Source organism: Phascolarctos cinereus, unplaced genomic scaffold (assembly GCF_003287225.1).
Source record: "Phascolarctos cinereus isolate Bilbo 61053 unplaced genomic scaffold, phaCin_HiC Scaffold_5;HRSCAF=322, whole genome shotgun sequence".
Taxonomy (NCBI): Eukaryota; Metazoa; Chordata; class Mammalia; order Diprotodontia; family Phascolarctidae; genus Phascolarctos; species Phascolarctos cinereus.
Window position 1 is genome coordinate 380,977,253 of NW_027555958.1, and position 13,527 is coordinate 380,990,779.

Genomic DNA, 13,527 nt, shown 5'->3' on the forward strand with positions numbered 1-13,527 from the left:
GAGAATCCATTTGTAAGGTACTGCCCATGTGTTATGTGAATATTTTGGTTGCTGAAGGGGACAAAAAGAAAGAACATTTGCGTAAGAATGCTGATAAAATCAGCTTGAGAAGAAACACAAACTCTAAGAGAGAAATGCTTGGGAAGAGACTGGACTAAAAGGACTGTTTGAAGGCGGAACACCGACTAATTTAAAGATAGTGGCAGTGCATTGTGGTTTTTTAGCTCATTGACACACGAATGTTTTCAGAATTTTGAAGGTTATAACTGAGAAATTATAAATCAAATAACTGTTGAGGCCTATGGGACAGTTATATAAGGATTGTTGGCAACATACCTGACAGAAAAAAAATTCACATCATAAGTTAAAGATGGACCACTGTTTATGAGGAAGCTCTGATCTGAGGCATAAAAAGGCAGAAGAAAAGGAGATGACCAGAGGAAGACAGAAGTTGATCTCAGTCTAATTCTTTTGTTTTTCAGAGAAGGATGCAGGTCCAACGATTTGCCCAAAGTGACTTTCAGATCACAAACTGCCAAACCAGAATTCAAACCAGGTCCTCTGACTCCTGATCCAGTATCCATTCCACTACCCTCATTGCGAGACAGTGTGATGCAGTGGGAGGTGCCTTGGCCTTGTAGTCAGAAGATTTGATTTGATCCCAGGCTTCGTTAATTACTCCCTCAGACCTTAGACGAAGGATCAGAGCCAAGAGTGGGGAATCTGAGGCCTGGAGGCCACCTGTGGCCCTCTAAGTCCTCAAGTGCAGCCCTTTGACTGAATCCAAACATCCTTCTAAATCTCAGTTTTCCACATCTCTAAAATAGAGATAATAAAATTTGGATGAAGACATAGGTGGCATACTTAAGGAATTTGCACCTCATGCCAAGATAATAGGAACAGCTAGTCCATTGGATGACAGAGCCATGATTCAAAAAGATCTTGACAGGCTAGAACAATGGAGTTTAATAATACTTCAATGGAGCTGTGATCTTATTTCATAATTACTCCTTCCAACAGTGTATATCACAACCCACTGATACCTTCTCATTTTGTGTCATTCATGTCCATGTCCTCTTGCAAATCCTCTACAGGGAACAGTATGTTAAGGGTTTTCCTCTAGGTTTCTTGAAGGGCTCAACTCTTTTGAGTGATTATGGCTCTTGTTTAAAGACTCTACAATGTTTAAGGTGTAACTGGTGCAATTAACACAATTGTCATCTGATCAAATCAAATGGAAATAACATATATGAAATGCTCTGCAAACTTTAAAAAACTATAGTCCTGAAAATAGGAGCAAAAGGAAGATCTCTCCATCTATAGGGAATGCCTGTTCCATTTGGATTCTACACTGGACTTTCACCACAACGGTGGCAAACAACTTTGACAAGCATAGTCTCCCTGTTTTATGCCTCACTGGATAGTAATAATCAGAATATTGCAAAACCAAGTATCTTTGTGTTGCTTCTAGCAAGAAATCTTTAAAGATTTTAATTCATGAACAATAAAATACTATTTTAAGAAAAGATCTTAATTAATGGACCGGAGACGCCTTGCTGCATTTCACTCTACCCAAGCAAATGCTTTTTAAATAGTTAACAAAAGCAAGCTCTTTGGGGCTCTTATAGTTTCTCAACGCTTCAGTCAATTAAGCAGTCATAAAAACGTAGACTGCTCTGGAATGTCATTTGCAAAAGCTCACCTGAATCTGTTAAGATGAAATTTAATAGAGATAAAATAGTAAGTTCTACATGTTTTTTTTTTAAATCAATCTCCAAGTACAAAATGGAGGAAGCATTGGCTAGGCAGTATTTCCTGAGAAAAAGATCTGGGAATTTTAGTGGACTACAAGCTTAATATGAGTCGATACAAAAAGTTTTGGGTTTTTTTGTTTATTTTTCTTTTCTTTTTTTTTAGACTGGATCTCCTTATTATACCCAGACTGGAAATATAGTAGCCACTCAAAGACCCATTCCCATTACTGAGCAGCTTGGAAGCTTTGAGTGGCTCCATTTCTGACCTGAGTTAGTTCCACCCTTCTGTGGCCCCCAAGCTCTCAGAGGCTAACCATATTGGTGCCCAACTTGACTAACTGTAGCTCAGAGTTCCAGAGCTTAAGTGACCCACCAAGCTCAGCTTCCTTAATATCAGGGATTATAGGTATGGACGCTGCTGTTGTTCCATTGTTTTTCAGTCACGTCCAACTCTTTGTGACCCCATTTGCAGTTTTCTTGGCAAAGATACTGGAATGGTTTGCCATTTCCGTCTCTAGCTCATTTTACAGATGAGGAAACTGAGGCAAGCAAGGTGAAGTGAAGTGTCTGAAGTTGAATTTGAACTCAGGTCCTCCTGACTCCAGGTCCAGCACCCTATCCACTTTGCCATCTAGCTGTGCCTACGGGCCGCTACTCCCAGTATATACCAAAAGCTATACTGGCACTGAAAGAGGCATGGCTATCAGAATGAGAAAAGTTCCTCTAAACTTCATCTTCCACGGTGGTTAGATTATACATGAAATACTGTGTCCAGTTCTGAAGGCCACATTTTACACAGCTTATTAGAGGAGAGTAACCAGGACAGTAGAATACTCCCCACTCCATGCCATGCCATACCAGAATCAGATGAAAGAACTGGGGATGTTTAATTTGGGGAAGAGAAGTCTTGATGACCATCCTGAAGTATTTGAAGGGCTGCCCTTTGGAACAGGAATTAGACATGTTTGCTCAGTCCCAGAGGACAGAGCCAGGAATACTCTGCAGGAGCTGCAGAGATTTAGGTCTCTTCAGGGAGGTGGCTTAAGCGAAGGAAAACTTCCTAACAATTAGTGCTGTCTCAAAGCTTGAGGACAGGGAGTGCTTTTTCACTGACATTCTTTAAGCAGAGTGTGGATAATCTAACCAGGTATTTAATAAAGACAGTCCCTGGTCAGGTTTGGGCTACATTAGCAGATCTTGAAATTCTATGAATTTTCTTTTACTACCCAATTCACAAGGTGATGGCAAGGCTCAAATGAGATAATGGTTGAAAAGGGCTCTTAACAATAAAAGTATTATATGAGGTGAGCTATTATTAAGTACTAAATTTAGTACTAAACAAGTACTTAAAAAGTACTAAATAAAATATTATTATTAAATACTAAATTATTAAGTACTAAATTAAATACCATTATTATTAAGTATTAAATTTGTGGTAAGGAAGCAATGATAAGGAGACAACTCTGGGTGTTATGGCTGGCTGATCTCCCCCCTCCCCCCAGTCGGGAATGCTTTCTCTCCTCTGCTCTGACTACTGACCTCCCTGGCTTCTTTTAAATCCCAGCTGAAATCCTACTTTCTATAGCAAGGCTTCCCCAACCCCTCTGAACTCCAGTGCCTTCCCTCTATTGATTATTTCTTATTTCTCCAGCACATAGTTTGCTTTGTCCATATTTGTTTGTATGGCATCTCCCCTATTAGATTGTAAGCTCCTTGAAGGCAGGGACTGACTTTTGATTCTTGTATCCCCAGCACTTAGTACAGTGCCTGGCATGTTGTAAACGCTCAATAAATGTTTATTGATTGATTAAGACTGTAGCTGCAGGGCCCCCTTCACAACATCAATACAATCTGCCTTGAAGCCAGAGCAAGAAGCTTGGTTTGGATCCATCCATATCTCTGTCATAGTCTTGTAATGAAAAAGCTCCCTGGGGTAGATTAGCACCAAGTGTTGTAAAATATCCCCCAACACACAGGGTAGGGCAAGAGGAGACTATGGAATTCAGGAATTCTACAAAGAGTGGACTCCCAAAGCCAGTAAGAACTTACCTGCTGGGACAAACAGGTGAGGATGGAAGAAGAGAAGCAGACTATAGAGTGTAGAACTTTAGAGTTGGAAGGCTCTCTAGAGTTCGTCTAAACCAGCCTCCTCATTTTACAGATGAGAAGAAAACTGAAGCACTGAGAATTTCAGAGACTTGTCCAAGGTCACAAATGGCAGTCTTGGAACTAGCTCTGATGCCCTGACTCCCATTCCAGTAGGCTCCTAGAGGGGCTGGACCATTTTTTGCCTTTGCATCCCTAGTATCTAGCAGCATGGAGTTGTGGGTAGGTAGCAAGTTGACCTTGAAGCCAAGAAGACCTGAGTTCAAATCCTATCTTTGACATATCACTAGCTGTGTGACCCTGAAAAAAATTACTTAGCCTCTAAAGGTGATTGATTGATTGATCAAGGATGCAAGCAGATCTTTAAGTCTGTAAATTGCATTGGTAGTAGGAGGTTTCCAATGACAACATAATCAAAGGTCCACTCCCTACCTTATTGCACCATGCCTTTGAGTGTCTTGAAGAAACAAAAATATGGGTATAGACAATGCTCTTGTGAAGAGTGCAGCCAAATAAGGCAGGAAATAAATTGTCATTTAAAAAATACATTTCCTTAGGGCTGCACCTGAGGGAACTGTCCCTAGCTACCTCTTCCCTCCCTCTCAGTCCCATTTCCTCTTGTCTCTGAACCAGCATGATGGGATGCCTTTGAGGTCAGAGAGTTAATACCGAAAGCTGCAGACCCTCTGGCCAGTAGGGGAGGATGGGATAATGGCATTGCAGGGGTGACCTTGGCTCCCCCTGGCGCCAGCAGGATGAGAAAGAGAATGTCAAAACAACTGTAACTATTAATAACTCGTCATGGTCACCAAGCAGAAGGCAAACTCAATGGGTGGCTCAATTTTCTGCCTGTTAAAAGTCATTAGCGGTTCCTTGAGGGAAGCCAGGAAAAAAAAGCCTTTATATGAAACAATAAATTCCTCCATAGGCCACAAAAACCCCACAAATTTGCAGCTAATAAAGCCACAAAGGCATGATGATTAGGAACTGGAGGGGAAACAGTTTCTCATGATTACAGTCTCAGCAGAGGGCTAGATCCTAGAGGCAGCATGGTCTACAAGCTAGGGGACTTGGGTTCTAATCCTGGCTCTCCTACAAGCTATATGACCTTGGATAACAGTTGCATATTCTACGTCCCAAACATGTTTGTTTGTAAATTGAGGGTTCAAATAACAAATTTGGATTTTAGTGTTGTTCAATCGTGTCCAACTCTTCATGACCCCATTTTGGGATTTTCCTAGCAAAGACACTGCAGTGGTTTGCCATTTCCTTCTCCAGCTCATTTTACAGATGAGGAAACTGAGGCAAAGAAGGTTAAGGGAGTTGCACAGAGTGACACAGCCAGAAAGTGTCTGAGGCTGGATTTGAACTCAGGAAGATGAGTCTTGCTGACTCCAAGCTGTGTTCTCTATCCACTGCACCACCTACCTGCCTTACTAATAAGAAGACTTGCAGTTGAAACCTCCTACATGTGTTGTCTTTCCTCCAATTAGAACATAAGCTCCTTGAGCGCAGGATACATCTTACTTTTTTCTATTTGTAACATTTGTATCTCTAGCACTTACATAGTGCTTCACATATGTAATAAATATTTCATGATGTTTTTATTCATTCATAAGACATAATCTCAGATGGTTATGACATTATAATACTGTGGCATGTGTATTACAGATCAGATTACAGATATTTACAGTTAAATACAGATAATTAATATATCCAGTTTGGAAATAAATGTAAACACTCCATGGGATAGAAATAAATTTTCAGAAATTGTAATGGAAATATATTATAGAAGGCACTATCTTAATTAGATGGCTAAATATTTTTTTAACTTAGTCAGCTTTAACATACACACACTACCAAAAGCTGACAATCAACAAAGAGAAAAATATTCATTTAACGGGTACCTCACCTATACAGTAAAGCATGAATAAAGGCAGCTAGGTGGCACTGTAATGGATAGAGTGCTGGGCTTGGAGTCAGGAAGACTCATCTTCCTGAGTTCAAAACTAGCCTCAGACACTTACTAGCTATGTGACCCTGGGCAAGTTACTTCACCCTTTTTGCCTCAGTTTCCTCATCTGTAAAATGAGTTAGAGAAGGAAATGGCAAACCACTCCAGTGTCTTTGCCAAGAAAACCCAAATCAGGTCACAAAGAGTTGGACATGACCCAATAACAACAACAAAAGCATGAATAAGAAGTGTCGTGGTATAGTGGATAGACAGTTGGCCTTGGAGTCAGGAAGACTTGACCCATACTGGGTGTGGTCAAGACACTCAGCCTCTCAATGCTCAATACTCTCAAGGCAACTCTATGACTATTCATTGCAAAGAAAGTGCCAACCGACGTGGGTAGAAGGAATTCCCTAATCCACGAATTCACTATACAAATTAAATCACAGGGTCAGTTCCCATCCCAGACCACAGATGTGATGGAATGGAAAGAGCTTTGCACCAAGAGACAGGAGACTCGGCTTCTACTCCCTAGTCTGCATTCCTCAGGAAATGGTTAAGAAGATAAATGAGGTAAGAGATGTGACTGCAGTTGAGAAAGACAAAAAAAGGGGGAGGGTTATTTTTAAAGTTCATTACAAATACAAATGGTTATTAGCTGCCTATTAACTTGATTCCTGGAGTAGGCCACCCTTCACTTAAAGTGAGAAGAGGAACACCAGAAGATTAGACCACAGTCAGAGGGCCTGGACTCCACTCCCAACACTGCCTGTGTGATCTTGGGAAAAATCACTTAAACTCTCTTGGTCTTACTTTTTTCCTTCTGTAAAAGAAGATTCTATTTAGGAAAAACAACAAAGAGTAGGAAATACATCTGTAGAGACATCTGTAGAAGGAACTTTGCAATTTCCGATCCTAAGGGCCTATGATCTATTTTCTAGGAGACCCTGTCTGTCCTACCATGCTTAGCCTCACCATCTTGTGACATCACAAAGGGTACCACCAATTAGGATGCCCATCTTGGTGACCTGGTCTTGTAGGGATCTACTTGGTTTATTGGGTTGAGAGCTATTCGGGTTTCTGTTAGAAGAGTGTGGATCAGGTCAATTGTGCTTCACTTAAGAAGTCTGTACATTATTCCTTTCTCTTAGGTTATTTTCCCCTCTACATCCAATGGAGCTGCTGGCAGGGAGGAAGGGGTGGTGGGAGGGGGATGGATGGGACAGAAAGTGCTCTCAAGGAATTGGGGGGAAAGAGAATATTTTCCCCCTTTTCCTTGGAGAGCAAAATATTGAAGCATAAAAAGTCGGGAGAGAGATTGACCTCTTCAGTGTGAATATGGGGCCAAGGGTTCAGTGTTGGTGAGTAAATATTTAGAGGAAGGGTGGAGGACAGTAGGTGATGAGGTTCAGGCACTGAGAGGGATGGAAGAGAACATAATTCTCTTCACAATTCTGATTCCCCATCTATAAAGTGGGTTCAGTACCTGAGCTCTCTGGAATAGTCTGAGAGTGGATAGTCTGAAAGCCCCAGATAAAAGGAGTAATTGGTGGTACAGTGGATAGAGTACCCAGCCTGGAGTCAGGAAGACTCCTGTTACTGAGTTCAAATCCAGCCTCAGACACTTACTAGCTGTGTGATCCTGGGCAAATCACTTTACTCTGTTTGCCTCAGTTTCCTCATCTGTAAAATAAGCTGGAGAAGGAAATGGCAAACCACTCCAATATCTCCACCAAGAAAACCCCAAAATGGGGTTACAAAGAGTTGGACATGACCAAACAAGAGCAACAAAGCTGACTAGCACCATGACAGCTCTGTAATTAAACTTGCACCAGCTCCAGCAATCTGCGGGTCCTCACACTCATTGCTAGAGGGTTCTGGGGGCAGACAGTAAGGGAGAAATCAGCTGAATTTGCATAAGGTGAAGCCTACTGGGATCAATAGTCCTGAGAGAAGGGAATGTTCCCATCACAGCCATTGAGTTTCATGGAAATGGATCACTGGGTGAAGAGCATGGTATTTGTGTCATGGGAGAAGGCTTCACATGGAATGTACATTATCATATTATAAGACAGCATTCTATAAATGCCTGCGCAGCCATTATTTTTTTCCCAGTGCCCTCACACAAAAACTGCTCCCAATTTAGAAAGAGAGCTGGGGCCAGGCTTCCTCTGTTCTCACTGGGGCTGTGGGTTCACTCTTTAAGCAGGGATGGCCCCGTTGCCAATGTGGTTCCAACTGGGCTGGATTTGTTTAACAAGGCTATAACAAGGCCCTCTGACCCGGGAAGAACGTTGATTAGATAGATGTGCGCCACTGCTGTGTGGACATCATCCCAGACGTCAAGTTGAGAAACGGACATCAAATTTCCAACCCTGAGGTGGGCCCTTTGGAATGGAGGTGGGATGAACAGGGCTGGGGATTATGTTCTGACCTTTTTGTCCTGATCTCAGCATTAGACAGTCTTGGGAAAAGCCAACATTATTGAGCAATAGCACTGTTTGGCAGGAAAGGTTAACCCAAGACCATTTCGTTAATTCCCCTACTTCTGTACACAGTGTAAATAGTAATTGTTTCTGTTCTGGCCAGAAACCCCGAGGGTCTTCCCCTCCCAGATGGCTTTTTTTTTTTTGCCTAGGCAAACTAGGCTATCTTTTGCCTCATTTCTTACCTAGCCTTAAATCATTGAATGGGTGTTGCCTCAGACAAACTGAGACCTGGGAAAGACCTTAGCTTAAGAAGGCCAAGGTCTCCCCCTGCATCTGGAACCATCTCCAGCTCTCCTGACCTACGTCTTGGCTCTGGACTCCAATGATTCTGGAGGAGACAGTGAGGCTGATGACTTTGCACAGCTTTGCCCCACTTAAATCCAATTCACTTGCAAGTCAAGACATCATCGTCATGATGTCATTGGTCCTCTTTCAGAATGAAACAACACAATTCTCCCCACTCAGACAAATTGGGAGTTGGGGCAGAGCCCACAGAGTCCTTGCTAGACTAGAGCTTCCTGGAAGGAGGACTCTAGTATCTTTACCGCCCTCTCTAGTGTTTCCCAATGTAGGTTACTGAGAAGTCACGAGTCTAACCTAATAGTTATCAAACACTCATTTATTTAATACTTAGTAAGTATTTGTAGCTGTGTGATCCTGGGCAACTCACTTAACCTTGCTTGCCTCAGTTTCCTCATCTGCAAAATGAGCTGGAGAAGGAAATGGCAAACCACTCCAGTATCTTTGCCAAGAAAACCCCAAATGGGGTCACAAAGAGTCGGACACGACCAGACAACAGCAACCAAGCTGACATACAGCCAAAAGTTGTATACAGAGGACTGTGCTAGGTATAGGGGAAGATTTAGATGAAAGATGAACTTACCCTCTGGGAACTAAAGCCAAGTAGGTAGATAAGACACAAACACATATGACTGTCATATACAATATTACATAATAAGTGCATGTAGGCAAGAAGGCCACAGATGTCATATTGGGAGAAAAAAACATTAGACTTACCAATAATCAATCAATCAACGAGTATTAATTAACCATTGGCTATATGCCAGCCACTTTGCTAGGTGCTAGGGATACAAGTACAAAGAATTAAACAATCCCTGTATCTGATGAGCTTACATTCCAATGGGGTAGGCAAACATATGTAAAAATAAACAGCACAAATACAATTAAATATAAAATATAATAACTGATAAATATTAAAAGGCAGGAAACCAGGTTCTTATTCTCCATTCCACCACTGATTAACTGTGTAATCTAGAACAAGTCATTTAACATGTCTAGGTCTCAGTTTCCTCATGTAGAGGCAGCTAGGTGGCTCAGTGGAGTCAGGGCTTGGAGTCAGGAAGACCTGAGTTCAAATCCACCCTCAGCTACTTCAGGCTGTGTGACCCTGGTCAAGTCATTTAACCTCTGTTTTTTTCTCTTTCCTCACCTATAAAATGGGGATCATAATACCACCTATCTCCCAGGGTTGACATGAGGATCAAATGAGGACCAAAATTTATAAAGAGCTTAGCACCATGCCTAGAACATAGCAGATGCTATATAAATGCTATTATTATTTTTAGTAATATTTTATATTTCCCAATTAAACAGACAATTTTTAAGTTCATTTTAATATTTTGAGTTCCAAATTCTCTCTCTGCCTCTGCTTTTCCCCCTCCTTAAGATGATAAGTAATTTGACATAGATTATACATGTGTAATCATAAATGCCATTATTATTAATTTTGTCTGCCTTGAGGCAGGGGGCTGGACCAATTGATCTCTTAGGATCCCTTCCAGCAGATCTATACGATTCTATGTTCTTTGCCTACAAGCTTGCATCTTGTGGATGAGCTAGCTGCTTTCCCAAAGTGTCAAAAGTGAGGGGAAGGTGCAAACAGCTGGAATTAGCATTGTCTTCTGCTTTTGTCAAGAGCAGAGCCAGACTGGCATCCTTTTGCCTCCTCACTGCTCTCTCCTCTTTCCATCTCCTGTTTTTCTCATTGGTCTTCTGGAGGACCTTCTCTATAACCCCCACCCTTCCCCAGAAGAAATGGAGGTGGGTGTCCTTCCAAGGGCTATCCAGGAAGGGATAGGAGTGAAGAGGGAGAGATAACATCTAGTGATTTTTTTCAGTTCCTTTCAAAAATTTGGCAATTTTTGAATCTGACAATTATTAATCATCTACTGTGTGCAGAACTGTGTGCAGGGTAGAGGCCGAGATAGACTTTAAAAAAACTTAGATAAGATATGGTAGCTGCCCTCATGAAGCTTACCATCTCACAGCTAGGTCCTTGAGTGAGCTCAAATGAGCTTCCTCCCCTCAGATGAAAGGAAAGTCCTGTTTTCTGTCTGATCACCACCTTTCTAGGCTCATTTCTCAAACTGAACAGGTCCTAACCCTGTTTCAGGCTGAGAGAGGAGGTGAAATTTTCCCCTGGGCCAATGACTGGCACAGATTTCTTGGGACGGACTGGAATGATTCTGGGGAGAAATAACTGCTCATTCCCTAGCCCCACAGCTAGGAAGCGCACCAGGGCTTTCTCTCTAGGGTCAGTATCCTTAAGTGGAGAATTGTGTTCCTGTCTAAGATACTTTGGGGAATCAATGCTGTTTCTATTGTCAGAGGAACATAAGAAACATTAGTGTGCTTAGCCCCAGTTGGAAGGTGGGTGGGGGTGGGCATATGTGTCTGTGTGGTATGTATGGTGTTATACGTGGGTGTCCTTTGAATGAAGCAGTATGTGGTATGCATGTGTCTGTGGTATGTGTGTGGTATGTGTTTCTGGGAGTCTGTGTGTGTTGGGTGTGTATGGTTTGTGGAGGAGGGTGGTGGTTGAGTGTATGTATGCATGTGAGGGGTGTGTGCATAAGCAGAGGACCCCTTCCAGCCTCCTCCTAGGAGCCAGTGAAGGCACCCACCAGCTATTCCACCTCAGGGTGGGTGCCTTCACTGGCTCCTAGGAGGAGGCTGGAAGGGAAGCCAAACCGCAGCTTGGGCCTCAGGGGTTTGATCTGCCCCTCTTAGAGTTGGGGTGAGAGATGTGTGAGTAGTAGAGATGTTAGAGCCGGGCCCAGAGGAGAAGCAAAGACATGCTCATGTGAAAGGTTTCAGGAGGGATAACTGAAGGCAGGGAGAGGGGAGAGAAAGGGAGAAACAAAGAGAGAGAAGGAGAAAGGGAGGAAGGAAGAGAGAAGGAGAAATAGAGTGAGAGGGAAAGGGAGAGGGAGAGAAGGGAGGGAGGCAAGGAGAGAGGGAAAGAGAGAAAAGAGAGAAAAAGGGAGAGAGGGAGGGAGAGAGAGACAGACAGAGAGGGGGGAGGGAGGGAGAGACAGAGACAGAGAGATGGGGGGGGAGGGAGAATGAATTGAGGTTAATTGGGCAACAATTAAAAAGTGTGAACATTGTTTCTGCTCCCTTGGCACATCTGCTAGGGTTGCTGAGGGCCCCAGCAAATGCCCCAAGCAACCTGGAAAAAGGAGCAAACTTTCCCTTTTTTCTTAGAGATCAAAAGCACTGAAGCCTCAAAAGCTAGGAGAGTGATTGGCCCCTTAAGTCAGTGTGGGTTGGGGTGGAGATGTGGGGAGGGTAGGTTTAGTGAGGGTTATGGACTGAAAGATTTAGAGGAAGGATGGAAGAGATGATGAGGTTCAGGATCAGGGATGGGGGAGAATGCCATTCTTCTCATGGAGCCTCTACTTCCCCATCTGAAAAGTGGGTTCAGTACTTGAGCTTTGTGGGAGGGAGAGGAGAGAGGAAAAACAGAGAGAGAAGGAAAGAGAGAGGGGAGAGAAGGGAGGGAGGGAGGGACAGAGACAGAGAGACAGACAGAGAGAGGGGGAGGGAGGGAGAGAGAAGGAGAAATAGAGGGAGAAGGAAAGAGACAGGGAGAGAAGGGAGGGAGGGTGGACTCATCTGAGAGCCCCAGATGAAAGGAATAGTGGGGTGATTGCTCTGTAATTAAACTAGCACCAGACAACTAGAAGCAGCAATCTAGAGGCTAATTGGGAGAGATTAGGCAGTGGGCCCCAGATGTTAAGAAACAGCTGCTGCGGGGGGCTTTCTGAAGTTGCTGTCCCTCATCCAATATATGGCCCGCCTCCTTCCCCTCCCCCCTCTTCCCACCCCCCCCACCCCCCATCCTCAGGACAGCAGAGAAATTGGGATAGGGATCCTTCCTGCTTGTCTAATGTCAAGTGGTCCCTAAACACTTCATTCCAAGGAATTCTGTTCTGAGAGACAGGGTGGCTACTGGACTGCTGAGGGAATGGAAACCCAAGAACTTTGGCAAGGTACCCCAGGAAATGAAGAGCTCTGATGCTGTTCCCCTGACCCTTGCCTCATTTTCGTCTGCTGCCCTGGGCCCACTCAGTCCTAAAGGCTCCGGGATGGAAGAAGATATAGGTAGTGCCTCTTCTGCCTCTCCAGCTTTGGGCTGAGCTTCCGAGAGCTGAGAGAATCACAGGATTTCTAGGTGGAAAGGACCTTGGAGGTCAGCGACCACATTCCCCTCACTTTTCAGATGAGGATGCTGAGACCTGGAGAGATGGAGTGAATTCTTTAAAGTCACACTTCTAAGCAAGGAGCAACACTGGAATTACGACTAAGGTGTTATGACTCCAACGCCATCTTGACTCTCCTGGGTTTCCGTGCTCAGGGCTTGTCCCGACCGCTCAGGAAAGGGGCACAGGGAATTTGGTCTCAACCTCCTACTTCTTCCTTTCCCTATCACCCCAGGCAGAGATGAAGTACAGAACAGGCCTGGCCAAAATAAAACTCCCCTGACTTGTTGAAGCTTGTCTTTCAGCCTTCACTGTTTCCAATCCCTGAAAAACCTTCATTTCACAAGTATGAGAGCAACTCAATTTTACGTCTTAGGTGGAGGATGCTGACCTCCTCCACTCTAGGTTGAAGGAATGACTATTGTTCTGAGTCTCTGTCCAGCGTTAGGACACTCCAGGCGGGGGAGCCTAGGGCTCTCTCCTCTTCCCCTCTCTCTAGCAGGAGAGGTCTAGTTGTGGGGTGGTATGCAGACTCCCACAGGGGAACAAACAAGAGAGCCAGATGAGGTGGGGGAGCTGCTCCAAGAAACCCCACCACTTCTTTTAAGTATGACAAGCCCAGCCTGGTCTCATGGGGTTGGCGGACAACCAGAAGAAAGGATAGGAAGACCTTAAATGAATTCCATGCAAATGATGTGCAAATAATACAGTTATTTTAA

At 43.6% G+C, this 13,527-nt stretch overlaps 1 protein-coding gene across 1 annotated transcript in view; it reads right to left on the minus strand.

Annotated features, from left to right (window-relative positions):
• The window catches only part of LGR6 (leucine rich repeat containing G protein-coupled receptor 6), a 162,260-nt gene that overhangs the window by 35,623 nt on the left and 113,110 nt on the right, over positions 1-13,527 (minus strand). The window lies entirely within an intron of this gene.